The sequence below is a fragment of the Podarcis raffonei genome, chromosome 11 (assembly GCF_027172205.1).
Source record: "Podarcis raffonei isolate rPodRaf1 chromosome 11, rPodRaf1.pri, whole genome shotgun sequence".
NCBI lineage: Eukaryota > Metazoa > Chordata > Lepidosauria > Squamata > Lacertidae > Podarcis > Podarcis raffonei.
In genome coordinates, this window is record NC_070612.1 from 49,223,509 (window position 1) to 49,241,687 (window position 18,179).

General features: G+C 44.3%; 1 long non-coding RNA gene across 1 annotated transcript; it reads left to right on the top strand.

The window, feature by feature from the left end:
• Positions 1 to 3,962: 3,962 nt before the first annotated feature.
• Positions 3,963 to 10,460, top strand: LOC128423465 (uncharacterized). The gene is made up of 4 exons (XR_008332762.1): positions 3,963 to 4,388; positions 5,395 to 6,599; positions 7,199 to 7,379; positions 9,881 to 10,460. It is a non-coding gene; the product is annotated as an uncharacterized LOC128423465 (long non-coding RNA).
• Positions 10,461 to 18,179: the final 7,719 nt, after the last annotated feature.

An 18,179-nucleotide genomic window follows, 5' to 3' on the forward strand; every position in this document is an offset into this window, starting at 1 on the left:
AATTCGTGTTAAATTGTTGTTTTAGGGGTTGTTTTTAAAAGTCAGGAACGGAATAATCCATTTTGCATTACTTTCTATGGGAAAGTGCATCTTGGTTTTGGAACGCTTTGGTTTTGGAACGGACATCCCAAACTGGCAGGAACTGGCAGGCTGCCGGCTTAGGTAATCAGCACTCAGTAGTTGCATTTACAAGAAGATTTATAATACACATTAATTAACCTCAGAGTCACTTATACAAGCGGCTGTATTATCATGATGAAGTTGAGGCATCTGAGCTCAAATTATGCCACCAACAGGAAACACAAAATCCCCCCCTTCTTCTTTGATTGACACCTTTTCTTAACCTTTGTTTGTCTGCGTGCCCTCGGACTCTTGGGGTCAACTCCGACCTCTTCCTTTGAACGAAGAGTTTTCCCTCCCCATTAGGTGACTAACAGTTGCTCCTTAGAGAATTGGCCTCCGTCCAGTCCGCTCTTGCTGTACTGATAAAGTACAGTCTCTCCTCCTCCTGAAAGGGTTGGGGTTTTTTTTTAGCCCACTGCCTTCAGCTGACTGAGAAAGAGGCAAGTCTCTTTCTTCCTCTTCTGACTGACTGCCCCCTCACTCATCCTGCTCATCTTGACTGTGGGAAGCCATGTCCATGACAGGAACTGATTACCGTATTTTTCGCTCTATGAGGCGCACCAGACCACAAGACGCACCTAGTTTTTGGAGGAGGAAAACAAGAAAAAAAAAATCTGAATCTCAGAAGCCAGAACAGCAAGAGGGATCGCTGCGCAGTGAAAGCAGCAATCCCTCTTGCTGTTCTGGCTTCTGGGATAGCTGCGCAGCCTGCACTCGCTCCATAAGACGCACACACATTTCCCCTTACTTTTTAGGAGAGAAAAAGTGAGTCTTATAGAGCAAAAAATACGGTAAGTTTGAGAACCAAGATACCACTGTATCTCACTATCTTTTTATTTGAGGTGTAGACAAGACATGTGGTGCCGAAATCCCAATGGAGCGGAAAATATTATTTATGTATGTGACCACAGCTGTACAGATGTTATTGGCCCAGAGATGGAAAGAAGATAAAGTCCCTACCAGAGAAGAATGGCAGATCAAGTGGGTGGATTATGCCAAAATGGCCAAACTGACTGGAAGAATCAGAAACCAGGAAGACCAAAACTTAAATAAGGAATGCGTAAAATTTATAATTTATCTTAAAAATAAATGTAAACAGTTAGAATCATTAGCAGGATTGGAGTAACACTTGTAGTTTAATGGTGAATTTTGGATATAATGGAGATGTAAAAGATTTGATTATAAAAGATGCAGGAGGAAATGAGTAACTATAGGACCCACAAACAGGAGGAGGAAAGTCCAGGAGATTCTTTGGAATCTTGTTTTTATGATGTATATTGGATATGTGATTGTAAAATTTAAATTTGAAAAACCAAATAAACATTTTTTTAAAAAAAGAATTGATGATGGTGATCAGGGAAGAAAAATGTTAATTGCTGCTGTTTCAAGAAAACCCCTGTCAGAACCTCATAGTCTGAGATTAGCTGCACCACTGTCTGGTTTCAGCACTTTTCCAAAAATAAGTGACCCCCCTGTTAAGTTGTGGGTGAACATATCAGATGACACAGAGGTTCTTCAAACAGCTCTTCTTTATTCACAGGCCAGAACAGAACTGAACTGAAGGGTTCAGCCAGTCTGCTTATATAGAGCTCCACTAGAACGCAACAGTAACCATTTTCTGTAACTATCCAATCACTGAACGTCAATTTGGATCCCTTATTTGCATATGTGGACCTGAACTATCTACAGTATCCCCCTGCTGGCCCAGGGTGAGAACTTCAGTACATAACACCCCCCACAAGCAACAAGCACAGGGCATGAGCCTCTTAATCTGAGTTGTGGGTTCGATCCCCATATTGGGCAAAATATCTCTGTATTGCAAGGGGTGAGGCTGGATGGCCCTCAAGGTCCCTATCAACTCTACAGTTCTCTGATTCTGTGAAAACTTCATTGGGACTTGATGGGCCATTGGCTTGATGCAACAGGTGCTTCTTAACCTGTTTATGTTCCGTGTATGCCTAAGGACTATAGCAATACACCTGCTGTTACTTTTAGCTGAAATGGACAGTGTATATTTTCCCATGAAGCATAGTGCCAAAAGAACTAAGATTCTTCCTGTTTCAAGCAACTCCTTTGTCTTGCTTGAACAAATTTTGCTTGGATTGTTCCAGCTTTTCCTGTGATAAATCTTGATATGATATCCATGATATCCAAATAACATAACTAACAGGAGCCGAGGGAATGGAAACGATGATTGCTTCCTTCCTGCTGCAAGAGAGGAAAGTACTAATTGCTCCTCATGGGATACAAATAGTTCCCTGTTCAAAGATGTTATTTAGGATATTGTACAGTTGTTGCACTTCTTCAGTGGCGAAATCGCAGCCAACCTCCTCACCCAGAACCCACTCCCAGCATTGTTTAATATCTAGCCTGGTGAAGAATTCTGGAGCATCTGGAAATTTGCACACTACTTTGTGACGTTTTTCTTGCCTGAAAAACATGTTGCCTCACCATGGATTGATGGATAAACATGGCTACCTTCTGAATTTGAAAGGAAAGACTTGATAGTGAGACAGCTATGAGCACAAAGCTTTCTACCAGAATGTCAGAGGACTTCTGGTGGAACTAATGAGCAGAAGTTTTCAGATACCTGACTGCAAAAAGAAGATGCAGCAGAATTTTTCATAGATGCTCCAGAGGCCAGGACTAAAGCCAAGGTGTGGATATGGCGGGAAAGCAGATAATAGTAGAAAAAAGACAGTCACGGAACCGAAAATTATACAAAACAAATGAAATATTGTGAAAATCCCTGAAACGATAAGTAATCAACTAAAAATTATCTTATAGAATTAAACTAAATAACAAAAATCACAAAGTTTAAGGAAAAAATTAGAAAAACCTAGAATTACTTCTTGTTTCAGGGATTTTCACAGTATTTCATTTGTTTTAGAAAGCAGATAATGGCTGAGGATTAGGAGGCACTTCATAACAGCAAGAGTGTTTGGAGTGGAAGTCATGAGTTCTCCTCGATGGGATCAGAGGCTTGTCAACCATCTATCCTGAATTTTTCAGGAAAATCTGGATGACCTTCCAGGTCTCTTCTATCATTAGTGTTATCCTGCCAACAAAGCTCTAGCTCCATCTGCAAAGCAGCACCTATGCTACTCACAGGGGATATTAAGTAATTGCTACCAAGGACACTTCTTGGGCTTGCTGATTGGAAAGTCGGCGGTTCGAATCCCCGCGACAGAGTGAGCTCCCGTTGCTCTGTCTCAGCTCCTGCCAACCTAGCAGTTCGAAAGCATGCCAGTGCAAGTAGATAAATAAGTACCACTGTGGTGGGGAAGGTAAATGGTTTTCCATGTGCTCTGGTTTCTGTCACAGTGTCCTGTTGTGTCAGAAGCAGTTTAGTCCTGCTGGCCACATGATCCGGAAAGCTGTTTGCAGGCAAACGCCAGCTCCCTCGGCCTGAAAGCAAGATTAGCGCCGCAACCCCATAGTTGCCTTGACTGGACTTAACTGTCTAGGGGACCTTTACATTTACCTTTACCTAAGTAATTGCTCCTTTAATCTCCCCTTTTTGGGGTAACATGTTTTGAGTGAACATCCAGGATTCAAATCTTTCCCCTTTCCAAACAAAACTTGTGACCGTTCCATGTCGTGGGAAGAATTGAGCACAATGAAATTTAATTAAAATGCCTCTAGGTAAATTCAGCCTTTTTTTGCCCTCGCTCATTTCTGCCTGCTTAGTCTCTGTGGCACAACGGTCACGAAGGCCCAAGTAGATTTTAATTTTTCTTCTAAGAATATATTCAAGCCATCATTATGATCTCCCTCTGGCAAGTTCCTTAGCTTAACATGGTTCCTTCTTATTTTCCAACCTCTTTCTTTTCCATCTCTTCTTTCCTTTCTTGTTTGCTTACTCGCTTGAATTTATTGTACTGATACAGAATGTGTTTTCTTTCTTTAAATCTAGGATGCTTTAGATAAAGGTCAAGCCTCCCTTAATTTGCCACTCTATCTAGAGACCCATTTCATGAATTGTATTCCCTTTGCTTGCTAGAGTTCTTTCTCATAGTTGCACTTGAGGCTCAACCTTTTACTGACCTTTAAGGTTTCTTCCATTTTTCTCCCTTACATAGAATTGTAGAATTGGAAGGGACCCCAAGGGTCATCGAGTCCAGCCCTCTGCTATGCAAGAATCTCAGCTAAAGCATCCCTGACAGATGACCACACAACCTTTGCTTAAAAACCTCCAAGGAAGGAAAGTCTACCACCTCAAGAAGGCATCTGTTCCACTGTTGAACAGCTCTTACTGTCAGAAAGTATTTCCTGATGTTTAGTTGGAATCTCCTTTCTTGTAATTTGAATCAATCGGTTCAGATCTGAGCCTCCATGCCCATCCTTCATGTGACAGCTCCTTAGATATTTGAAGATGGCTATCATATCTCCTCTTGGTCACCTCTCCTCCAGGCAAAACATACCCAGCTCCTTCAACCGTTCCTCATAAGGCTTAGTTTCCAGACCCTTGATCATCTTGGTTGCCCTCCTCTGCACACATTCCAGCTTGTCAACATCCTTCTTGAATGTTGGTACCCAGAATTGGACACAATATTCCCAGTGTGGTCTGACCAAGGCAGAATAGAGCGGTACTAATACTTCCCTTGATCTGGACCCTAGACTTCTGTTGATGCAGCCTAGAATAGCATTAGCTTTTTTTGGTTCAGCATCAGACTGTTGAGGCATGTCAAGCTCATGGTCTACTAAGACCCCTAGATCCTTTTCACAAGTACTACTGGCAATTCAGGTATCCCCCATCTTATATCTGTGCAACTGGTTCTTCCTGCCTAAGTGTAGACTCTTACATTTGTCCCTATTACAAATTCATTTTGTAAGTTTTTGACTAATGTTGGATAGCACCCACTATGTGCTTTTTCACAATTTGATCATTATTTTCCCCAATAATTGTCTTCTGAAACTTGCTTGCTGCAAATTTTAAAATATTTGTTCCTATCAACTGCCTCCCTGAGGCATCCAAAATACCATGTCTGGTCTTGCAGTGAAAGCGGTATTTTCTGCCTAAGATAATGGATGAAAAACCGCTAGGAATATAAATGACCCACGATTCATGAAACATGAGTTCTTTGCATGGTTTGGGGTTGACATCAGCATAGAGCAGAATGCTGGTGCCCTTAATGGCTATTAGTTTTTGTAGAATGTTTTTATATATAAAAAGAAATGAATTTACTTTAACCCCTATAGATTATCTGCTTCTCTGGTATAGCATTTCCTTGATTAATCACTCTTCTCCCCTGATCTCTTTCTTTGCAGATTTCCTGTCTAGAATTCTGCCTTCCTCTGTGTTTAGCATTCCTTATCTGGAAGCATGAGTATAGGCTCCGAATCAGCTCTCACTACTCATATCCACCAAGAAGCAACGCAGTAAGACAGACCCTGAAGGAACAAGTCCTGATCTTGTCCCCATAGCAAGCAAAATTAATCACCGAGCAAAGCACCACGTCTACCGGTACTATCGAGTCTGGAACCTGCTGGCTCCCTCGGACTCATTTGTAACTGCTCTGTTAAACTGGGCTTTTTGAACATAGGATCTAATGCAGGCATTTGAACGGCGCTGTCTGGCCAGGTGACAAACCAAGCTCCCAAGACCCTAATTTCATCAGCTGGGATGTTTCAAATTATGAAGGGTTTGCAATACATATTCAGTAAACAGAGCACTCGTCTTGTCACGATGATGCAGTACTCTGCATTGTTCGTCTAAGTGGCTTGGCTATGGCTTCCATATAAGAGGGCTGATGTCAGCTGTATTCAGCTGAAAAATGAGAATGCAAGGGTCAAATATGACATGATGGAATAGCAGCTAGGAGTATTCATTCCCATGACTGCTCTATTCACACAAGGGGGGGTATTCTTTATGTGACAGAGAGCAAAATCTCTCCCTTCCCAACATTACCTCACCCTACTTGGAGCAGTTTCCTCACAGTATTTAATGGCTGGTGTTTTACTGTGTTTTTAATATTTTGTTGGGAGCCTCCTAGAGTGGCTGGGGCAACCCAGTCAGAAGGGCATATAAAAATTGTTACTACTACTGCTGCTATTACATACCCTCCAACATTTCTCCAATGAAAAAAGGGACATCCTATTACAGTGGTACCTTACTTCTCAAATGCCTTGGTTCCCAAACACCGAAAACCCGGAACTAAGTGTTCCGGTTTTCGAACTTTTTTCAGAAGCTTAACGTCCGATGAGGCAATTGAATATTGTTTCTGGGGTGCCTGCACCAATCAGAAGCCATGCCTTGGTTTTCAAACATTTCAGAAGTCAAACAGACTTCCGGAACGGATTAAGCTTGGCACTTTTGTTTTTGCTATTTATTTTGCGTTTTTGTTTTTGAGGCTTTTTCAGTTAATTTGTTTTTGTGACTGTGTGGAACCCAATTCAGCTACTGATTGATTGATTGTGTGACTGCGGAAATGGATAAAAGCCCCCCATCCAAACAATGACTATCATCAGTGCAGGTAAGAAAAAATAAATAAATTTTATTTTTTCTCATCTACAATACTGTCTTATTTATTTTATAGTACAAGTACATTTATGACTGCTTTCATTTTATGGATCAATGGTCTTGTTAGATAGTAAAATTCATGTTAAATCGCTGTTTTAGGGGTTGTTTTTAAAAGTCTAGAACGGATTCATCCATTTTGCATTACTTTCTGTGGGAAAACGTATCTTGGTTTCGGAACGCTTTGGTTTTGCAACGGACTTCCGGAACGGATTAAGTTTGAGAACCAAGGTACCACTGTATTTGACCTGCAGCCTTAGGAATTCATATATACTCCCCCTCAAAATAATTAGTAACCCACTAGGGAAGCAAGTATCGTATCCATTTCAACAACTTGTGTCTAGCAACTAATCAACAACAAACCCTGCCTCATTTTTGAAACACCATCTGGTCTTCCCTGCACCACTGAGATTTGGTTGGATGCCAAATGCTACTTTGTTCTAGTGTAAGTGTATGTGATTTTCCTCCAGCAGGGATTCTCATAGTGAAGAGCAATATGGTGGCAGCAGCCTCCTCACAGCCTTATCAATACCTTCTGTTTATGTCATTGCATAGGACTGTTTTGTTCCATCTGCCTGCTCTCATATTTACGGCTTCAAAGGCAAAGTCAGAACGCTGTGGAGATATGGAGGCATAACTTGAGTAGGCAGGAAGAATGTGGTCAATGTTGTGGGACTGGAACTCAATCCCAGCCTAACCGCCTCACTTGCTCCTGTCACTGTCTTTGTTCTTCAAGGTAAGATAGCTGGCATGTCCAATTATTGCTGATCTGGAGCTCCTGTGCAATGCATCCAGTCCATCCAAAGACTGGTGTTTTTGCGAAGAGAAAAGTGATGACGGAAAGCATGGAATGATGTCTGCTTTGATGTAACATTGTCTAGCTTCCCTGCAAACAAATCAGAGTGAAGGCTCATAGTCTGCAGCGGGTGTGTCCCTCCCCCCGACGAATCAGGATGAATACTCAATGAACAGGTTATCTGGAAGTTGCCATAAGTGCCATAGTGTGGTGGAGGCCACAGGGGTGGTTGCAAAATTGTTAGGGAGAACAAAATTTCGGCACCTGGTGCTACCTCAATAGGTAAAGGGACCCCTGACCATTAGGTCCAGTCGTGGCCGACTCTGGGGTGGCGGTGCTCATCTCGTTTAATTGGCCAAGGGAGCCGGCGTACAGCTTCTGGGTCATGTGGCCAGCATGACTAATCCGCTTCTGGCAAACCAGAGCAGCGCACAGAAATGCTGTTTACCTTCCCACCGGAGCGGTACCTATTTATCTACTTGCACTTTGACGTGCTTTTGAACTGCTAGGTTGGCAGGAGCAGGGACCGAGCAGCGGGAGCTCACCCCGTTGCAGGGATTCAAACCACCGACCTTCTGATCAGCATGTCCTAGGCTCTGTAGTTTAACCCACAGCGCCACCCGCGTCCCTCAATACAGCTGTGCAATTCTGTCGCTGGGCTCCATTGAAAACAGCTTTTCCATGCAAACCGGGAAGTCACCTCTCCAGACATCGGAACAACTCTTCTTTCTCATCTCTGCGTCGGTGATTTGGGTGATGTGGATGTCATTAGGCAGTTGCATGTGTGCTCCATCCATTTCCCTCCCTCCCACCCCTATCTGAGCAGCCCCGGGCAGAGGCAACCCATGCTACGCCACTGGTTCCCAGTGTCAGACGTGATTTACTGTCCTGACTAAAGAGGCAGGGGCTAGATGAGAGGGCAAGTGGAGCCACTTCCGATATTAAGACTCTTCACTAGTTATACAAAGACTGAGCGAAAAGTAGAGATGTTAACACTTGACTTCTGGCACACAAAACAGAGGAAACTGCCTTTATGCAGAGTCAGAGCATAGATCTTGTCTGCACTGACAGGCAAGGGTTTCAGAATCTTTCCCACCCCTCCTTAGAGCTGCTGGAGATTGAAAATGGGACCTTATTCATGCAATGTAGTTGCTCCATTACTAGTAACAGGTGCTTGGCTCTTGATGTCAACAGATTTCTTTGTGGTGTCCTGGGTGTATCTGTGCTGCAATGGAGCAAACAGCAGTCACAGAAGAGAACATAACACGCCAGGCCAATCCGTAGACTGGAAAGGAAATGTTGGCAAACACCAGGCTCTTCGGAATAATGTGAAGCACAGCTGGAATGTGACTACAAATTGCGAAGCCTTCTGAATAATACAGCAGGGACTTGGCAACCAATTCTTTAGGACACATGCAGACATTCCTTACTGCATATTACGACTGTAAAGCACAATCTCGGCTGGGTGATTTTTATATTTCGGAGAGAGACATTTATGGACAAATAACGACTAAATAAATAAAGGGCATATTTAATTAAACAAAAAGTATAAGAGCACGACTGCAAATGAAGTTTCATCTGCATCAAACCTGCCCACTTCCGTCAATAATTACATCTGACTCTATAGAGTGGCATTCACATCTACACTGGCTTATTACAGCCTGCCTACCACTGCATGGATTGGTGAAGATTCCTTCTTTCCTTGCAATGTTTGGCAGGAACAAACAGCTTGCCAAGTGTCCACCTAATCTTCTGCATGCAGATGTGATTGTATTTCTCTACTTTCTCTTCACTCTTGCACTTCACACACAGTTGAAGGATGCTTCTCGACGACCTGCTCACTGAGCGTTCATCTCAATCTCTTTGCGGGAAGACTAGATGACATTAAATGCACTACTCTCAGAGACCAGGCTGAGGAGTACTGCTCTGATGAGGAATGGTGGGAGCCTCCCCCTCCCCTGACCAGGATCCTGAAGCTGCCCAGGAGCAGTAGAGCAGTATAGATCTGGAACAGTGGTTTGCAGAGGGACATCGTACAGAAGGCAGAAGCTGGGAAGAACTGGGTGGTGAACAGCAAAGTGAAGAAGAACAGGAAAAGAGAGAGCTAACAGACTCTGTCTCGCTGGAGATGGCTGAAAAGAGACAGCCCAGCTGGGGCTAGCCAACTGGCCTTTCGGCCCTCTGCATGTTGACATGTTGAACACAGACCTGGAATAGATGCCTAGATTGGGGTGTGTAGGTCTTCAGAGCTGCAGAAGCGACTGCGTTATCTTTGACAATAGAGAGTTAACTCTCTGCTGTGTGCATTTCTTGGCTGGGAGGCATCCTTGATGGAAGGTCTTCCGACGATAATAAGACTACATAAATATTATAAACTATTTCAAATATTAATAATTGTAATGTCTGAACTTAAGAACCTAACGTGGCTTTTCTTCAACTAGATGCAACATGGCCACGGACTTCAAGGTGATGTGAAATGTTATCTCAAGGCAATTTCTCTATCTTCGCATGGCTGTCAGAAAGGATAAATATTGCCCTTTGGAGATTTCTTCTATTTGAAAGTTTGGCATGGACTGTATGTCTGTTTACTCAGAAGTAAGCTCCACTTCCTTCAGAGGGATTTCTTCCCAGCTAAACATGCATGGGATTGAAACTTTGACATACTGTGACCAACGAAAGATGCAAAGATGTGGCAATCACATTTTTTCCGGCTTAATATTTCATTTTAATTAAGGGAGGATGGGTCTTAATGAGCCATGGAATACGTGCCAACATTTGCATGCTCTTCTCAGAGATGTATAACTTTTAAAGTGCAGTGACTATTAATAGTGGGCTTAATTAAAGCTTGCTTACATAGATAAGAAATTGCATCAGCTTCGCATGAATTGTGTCTTGTCTTAAGTTATTGCAGACGGAATATAAAGGTTTGGGTGATGGAGCAATATTTTATTTCTTTTTTAATTAGGATTTTCAGGTTTCAGTATTTTTTTAAAAAAATAAGTTTCCTCTTTTTTTTTTTTTTTTTTTAATCATTGACATCCCAAGGCTAAGACAAGCATGAAGAAAAGCTGTAGAACATCCCACCCTGGACTATACAGAGTGTCAAACTAGGACCTGCGAGACTTAAGCCAGGAAAGGTGTGATAGAAATGTAATACTTTATAAATAAAGGAAGGGGGAGATCTATTATGTCAATAATAATAAAAACAATAACAAATTATTTGTTTCCTCAGCTCCTCTGGGCTGCTTCCAACAGAATATTAAGAACATGATAAAACATCAAACATTAAAAACTTCCCTAAACAGGGCTGACTTCTGGTGTCTTCTAAAAGTCAGGTAGTTGTTTATTTCCTTGATATCTGATGAGACGGCGTTCCACAGGGTGGGTGCCACTACCAAAAGGCCCTCTGCCTGGTTCCCTGTAACCTCACTTCTCACAGGGAGGGAACCACCAGAAGGCCCTCAGAGCTGGACCTCAGTGTCCGGGCAGAATGATGGGGGTGGAGACGCTCCCTCAAGGGTACTCAGAAATGACTAAAAGTTGTATATACCCCTCCACCACTCCCACCAGGTGTAAGGAAACCCTATTCAGATATATCGTTTCTGAACAGCCATTTCACAACTTTTCTCCATAATAACTGCTTTTTTAATGCTGTATTTTAAGCCCAACAGATTTTGTGCTTGATAGTGAGCATGCAAATATATGTAGTCCTGCTCCTCCGGGAAATGGCTTCCTGTTGCAGCTCACACTTTGCTCTACCTCCAGATAGGTTGGGCATACAGCAATAGTTTAGACTCTATAGAGGTAGATTGGTATTTCCCACAGCGGAATCCAGCATGGGTTCCCCGAAACTAGGTTTTACAGTGACGGAGCAGGATCCGCTCGATCCTAGGCCAGGCCAGTTCCCATAGAGGGATTCCAACCTGGAGCTCATGTAGTCAAAAATGGCAATGCACACCAACTTCCTCTGTTGCCAGTGCCAGCTTGCAGGTCTTTAGATGTCAGAACTGATCCTCTGCTCTGCTCTGCCCCACTGCTCCCAGCCAGGGTTTAAGATTATTCTATAAAGTTGCAAGCCTATACAGTGGTGCCTCACAGGACGAAATTAATTCGTTCCGCGAGTTTTTTCTTCTTGCGAGTTTTTTTGTCTTGCGAAGCACGGTTTCCCATAGGAATGCATTGAAAATCAATTAATGCGTTCCTATGGAGACCGCCTTCAGACCAGGTCCGGGGACAGCGGGGAAGACGCGCTGCGCTTCCCCGCTGTCCCTGGAGATTGCGGGGCTGGCAGTGGGGAGAAGGGCTCTTCTCCCCACCGCCAGCCTTCAGAAGAGGTCCAGGGACAGCGGGGAAGACGCGCTGCGCTTCCCCTCTGTCCCCGGAGCTTGCGGGGCTGGCAACGGGGAGAAGCGATCTTCTCCCCGCTGCCAGCCTTCAGAACAGGTCCGGGGACAGAGGGGAAGCGCAGCGCGCCTCCCCGCTGTCCCCGGAGCTTGCGGGGCAGGCAGCGGGGAGAAGCGCTCTTCTCCCTGTCGCCCGCCTTCGGCTTGCGAAGCAAGCCCATAGGGAAATTCGTCTTGCGGAACGACTCAAAAAACGGAAAACTCTTTCGTCTTGTGAGTTTTTCATCTTGCGAGGCGTTCGTCTTGTGAGGTACCACTGTATAGGTAAAAAGGTAAAGGACCCCTGGACGGTTAAGTCCAGTCAAAGGCGACTATGGAGTTGTGGCGCTCATCTCACTTTCAGGCCGAGGGAGCCGGCGTTTGTCCGCAGACAGGTTTCCGGGTCATGTGGCCAGCAGGACTAAACCGCTTCTGGCGCAACGGAACACCGTGATGGAAGTAAGAGCGCATGGAAACGCCAGTTACCTTCCTGCTGCAGCAGTACCTATTTATCTACTTGCACTGGTGTGCTTTCGAACTGCTAGATGGCAGGAACTGGGACAGAGCAATGGGAGCTCACCCTGTTGTGGAGATTTGAACCGCTGACCTTCTGATTGGCAAGCCCAAGAGGCTCAGTGGTTTAGACAACAGCACCACCCGCATCCCTATATACCAGGCATAGGCAAACGTGGCCCTCCAGATGTTTTGGGACTACAACTCCCATCATCCCTAGCTAACAGGACCAGTGGTCAGGGATGATGGGAGTTGTAGCCCCAAAACATCTGGAGGGCCACGTTTGCCTATGCCTGTTACATACCTTACCTATATACATTACCTGTGAATAAGCCTCACCAAACTCCATGGGGCTTACTTACGAGTAGACATGAACAGGGTTGATTTTTAAAGGAAGTTTTTGATTTTGCCAAATTTTCATTGACACAAGCCCCTTACAACGGTGATTGGTTAATCTGTGGATCTTCAGGTGTTGTTGGACTACAACTCCCATCATCCCTGACTATTCACCCTGCTGGCTGGAACTGATGGGAGCTTGAGTCCGCATTTGGAAGGCCACAACAGGATAGTCACCCTTGCCTTGCAACCTGCCTGATTTCAGAAGTCATGGTTATAAAGAAGGCAGAATTCAGCATGATGTTATATATTTTTAAACCAATGCTTTCTATAATGTCAGGGGTAGAGCATGTGGCCTATAAAGATTTGCCCTTATAAATCCAAGCACTAAAATCAGTTTACTGAATTTTGTGGCACATGATCCAAGCTCTAGCATTCAAATCCTAGGAACAAATTGACCGAGGGTTGTATCCAATGATGTGGGAGCAGAGTTCTGCTAACGTAATTTCCCCTACCTCTCCCCACATGCTCCGAGAAGTTGCCTCTGCAGCAGATTTTGAGGGTGCTCCGACGGCTGCAGGTAAGAGGAGGGGAAATCTCCTTTGCGCAAGTTGAAGTCTGCTGTGCAAGTGGAACTGCAGTATTTGGTACAATCAGGCTTGACCCAAGCATGAGACATCAGACTCCACAAGGACAGCAGATCCAGACTCCAAGGAATGCACAGCAATGGCTGTGGCATGCTCCTTGGAGGTCGGATCTGCTTCTTCCTTGGCAGTCCCCTGTTAAGGAATGCAGCGAATGGGTTAGTTTTCAATGTGCAGAGATTGCACATGCCCTACAAGGCACCTACAGGCGTTTGTTATCTGTGTTATTGGGCAGATTTGGCAAGTAACTCTGTGCATAAAAGGGCTCAGGTTACAGCATACCATGTGGGTTGTGGTAGGGGATTGCAGGAATTGTGGTAGGCTATATGTTGGAACTGTGGATTCGAGTGAAGACTTTTTGAAGAGATACCGTCTGAGAAGCTGGAAAACAGCCGAACTTCAGAACTCAGAGAACTCTATCAGTTGTAGGACTTTGCAAGCAACTGAATTAAGGACTTCGCTGCAGACTTCAGCACAGCAAGGACTTTGATGCAAAGAACCCTCTCTGGGCTCAGAGAGAGAAGACTACTTGTAACATCTGTAAAAAGTGTGTCTATGTTGGTGTTGACCTAACAGAGACAACTCTGCTAAATGGCTGTTTGCTGTGGTGAGCTTAACCTCTTGACTGAGCACATACATCTGTCACGGGCCAGGAGTCGACTTCACCAGCTGAGCAGCAGCCTGAAGGAGCAGAAGGCGAAGTGACTCCACTTGCTGCTGATCAGCCTTCTTGCTCCTGATGTGAACCAGCTGGCTCCAGGTTTCTCAAGCAGGGTTTCCAGCCTCAGTCAGTCGCTGGAAACAACATTTGTCGTTCCTGGCCAGACCTTGCTGCTTCTTGCTTCTCGTGACCTTGGTCCCTTGGCTTACTTGACCCCCGGATTGTCTGACTATGTGAACTGAGATACTCCTAACCTTAGGACTGGACTGAACCTTGCATGTGAACTCTGCCCCCAGGCAAGTACTCCTCTGAGACTTGGCTGGTTGGCTGGCTTCTCCCTTCACTGAGCTCTGCTGTGGCTGGCAGGATGGGACTACTGCTGGATCAATCTTTCAACCTCTGATGGATGATTTAGAAGGACTGGGTAACTTTCACTGTGTGTGTGTGGCAGTATCCATACTCAGCAGAGTTGCATCTCAACGCAGCTCCTTCCTTGGAAGAATCTTTGGGGTTGAAGTTTCACACAGTCGGCAATAAACACTCATGGATGCCATAAAGATTCAGTCAAGCGTAGAGGCATAAAAGCACATTGGTAGCAAATATATACAGACATTCACCATGGCTGTGGTCAAGAAGAAGAAAAAGAGTTTGGACATGATATCCCGCGTTATCACTACCCTAAGGAGTCTCAAAGCGACTAACAATTTCCTTTCCCTTCCTCCCCCACAACAAACACTCTGTGAGGTGAGTGGGGCTGAGAGACTTCAGAGAAGTGTGACTAGCCCAAGGTCACCCAGCAGCTGCATGTGGAGGAGTGGAGACGCAAACCCGGTTCACCAGATTACGAGTCCACCGCTCTTAACCACCACACCATGCTGGTCATGGCATGCTTAGAGTTCAACAAGGCTTCAAGGCTCTCTCTTTGCTTCTCACCACAAGACGCAAGCAAGAGACTCACAACAAGTTACAACAAGTTACACAGAACCGCTGTTACCAGTACATCCTGTCACACAGTGTATGTCCAAAGAACAGTTCCCACAGAAAACATCCTTGCATAGACAAAACAACCTCAGCCTTCTGCTGCTTCTTGAAACTTCTCTGTTCTTCTTTGTTTCTGGAACAAATGATTCTAACACACATAGAGAGAATATCCAACAACTACGACAACATCCAAATCACAGTTGTACTCTTCTGGATGTGTGCATGGGGCAACGGCCCCTGCTGCCCTCCCCTGCCACACACAGTCTATTTAAGGTAAAGACATCTCGAACCTGCTGTGTACACAAACAGAAATTAATCTGCCGCTAATGAAAATGTGCTGATGTGAACAGCTAGAGGGGAATGAAGCCAAAAAAACAACAACTTTGCCATGCTCTAGGTTGGTAACGTGAACACTCTTAATGGTGCAAAAACGGGTCATTTGTACAGTGGTACCTCGGGTTAGAGGGACACGGGCAAGCCTAGGACTTGCCGATCAGAAGGTCAGCGACTGGGTGAGCTCCCGTTGCTTGGTCCCTGCTCCTGCCAACCTAGGTACCGTTCCGAGGGGAAGGTAAACGGCGTTTCCATGCGCTGCTCTGGTTTGCCAGAAGCAGCTTAGTCATGCTGGCCACATGACCTGGAAGCTGTACACCGGCTCCCTTGGCCAATAAAGCGAGATGAGCGCCGCAACCCCATAGTCGGTCACGACTGGACCTAATGGTCAGGGGTCCCTTTACCTTTTACTTTACCTCGGGTTACAGACGCTTCAGGTTACAGACTCCGCTAACCCAGAAATAGTACCTCGGGTTAAGAACTTTGCTTCAGGATGAGAACAGAAACCGCGTGGCGGTGGCATGGCAGCAGCGGGAGGCCCCATTAGATAAAGTGGTTAAGAACAGTTTCAGGTTAAGAACAGACCTCCAGAATGAATTAAGTTCTTAACCCGAGGTACCACTGTATATCACAACCAGGTTGTTGGCAACAGTGGGGCTTTTTAAAAAATGTATTGAACTTCCCCACATACTGTAAAGGGTAAATTTGGATTAAGGTGGGGGGTGGGAATATGGACTGAAATTTTGATGATGTTGTTTGGACTCTGAAAAACTTGCACATGTATGCAGAACTCATCCCACAATAAACGCCAGTCTGGAAGCATCCAGGAGAAACACAGAATCTCTGAACAAAGAATCTCTCTATTTGCATCAGAGAGGCAATATTAAGAGGAGTAATTGGGAGCATTGGTGTCAAACATCAGTCATAAACCTTGTGAACTACCCCACAAAGCAACAGTTCTATTTCACCTGCTCAATTGCAGAAGACTAAGAATGAACTAGGGACGCGGATGGCGCTGTGGGTTAAACCACAGAGCCTAGGACTTGTCGATCAGAAGATCGGCAGTTCGAGTCCCCGCGACGGGGTGAGCTCCTGTTGCTCGGTCCCTGCTCCTGCCAACCTAGCAGTTCGAAAGCATGTCAAAAGTGCAAGTAGATAAATAGGTACCGCTGTGGTGGGAAGGTAAACGGCGTTTCCGTGCGCTGCTCTGGTTCACCAGAAGCGGCTTAGTCATGCTGGCCACATGACCTGGAAGTTGTATGCCGGCTCCCTTGGCCAATAAAGCGAGATGAGTGCTGCAACCCCAGAGTCGGCCACAAGTGGACCTAATGGTAAGGGGTCCCTTTACCTTTACCTTTATGAATGAACTACCGTAGGTATATTTTCACAGGTACACTACACGGTGCCTTAACTGTTCTGAAACAATATGTGAGCCTGGATGATAAAAATGGAAAGCAAATATGCGCCAATCTCTCAAAAGACAATTGTGCAGACGTGCCAGGATGTCGACAAGGAAGCTTTATGTAAATACAGAAGCCAACAGCTACAGAAGCATCTGTCTTGAGTTTGTTTTGCAGAAGAAATTTTTAACACAAGATTTAAATAACATCTTCAGTGACCATAATGAGCCATCTGGCTTTGAGTGTAAATAGCCTGGTGGTAATAAATAATTTCACATAATTAGAGAATCACTACAAGCTCACACAGAGAGGAATGTAGCAGCAATTTACACATTATTTTTCTTATCCAAGCTGGACACGAATCTCTGACCACTCCAGATCTCTAATATTACAAGAGTATGTAGTAGCATATCTAATGTGCCTTTGTTTTAAATAATTTCTTCTTTTTCTGAGAAGGAGGATTAATTGCATGGTTGGTTTAAGTTTACAGTTCAAATAGAACAATCCCAAATCACACTTTCCTTTAAAAATAAGTACGTAATGAAAAAGGTACCAGATCTTTAAACTGGATTAATTAAATCCTCTACACTGTTTAAATAGTGGAGTACCTCTTTCTATTTAATCTCTGGGCTGTACATTTGAGAATTTATTGCAAACTTCTTAATACAAGTAGGTCAGCATTCTTGCCAATTCCTCTTTAGTATCTCAGCTGGGTTCAGCAGAGCTAGAGTAGCGATAAGACATCAATTTTTTGCTCGTGTTACAAAAGTTGCATGTCTCTGTTTCTCTCTGCTAAGCGGTGGCAACAGCCCAGGTGTTTTGCAGCACTAAAATTGTATATTCTGATCTCTTTTCTAAACACAGTGTAAAGAATGTATGTGTTTCCTATTTGCCGAGGAGGTTCGGGGCCAGAACATGACAAGATGTTTTTGTTAGGCTGGTGGGGCGTTGGAGAAGATAGCACTGTAGACTTTATGGTGCTTTTAAATATTTCCTGCTTTTTTCAGATAAACTAACAGAACACAACCTTCAACCAATCTTGACCAGAAAAAAGCAAAAAAGCACACCAATAGTTTTGGAGGTATTTGTAGTGTCTCAATGAGATTTCCAATGAGTGTTGGGGGAGATTTCAGGTGCTGGGGAAGAGGTGGTACCAGAGGAAATGGGCTTGACGAAACCAAAATACCTAGAGCCATAATATAATTAATCCAGAATATAATACTGCCACTGCGTACTGAGTGAACGGCGCATCTACACATGCATGGTGGCTGTCTCAAATGTACAAACCATTCAAAGGGATGAATTGAGTATGGCTTATGTTTTCTAGTTTTTTTTAAAAAATGTTTTTTATTAGGTTTACACTGCAAATTTAGATCGAAACATTAAACATCAGTATCATCATTTAGGATCCCCTGAATCCTTTGACTACCCTCTACCCTTCCATGGTTAGCATTATCAATCTTTTTTCAATTGCTTCACTTATTCTATTT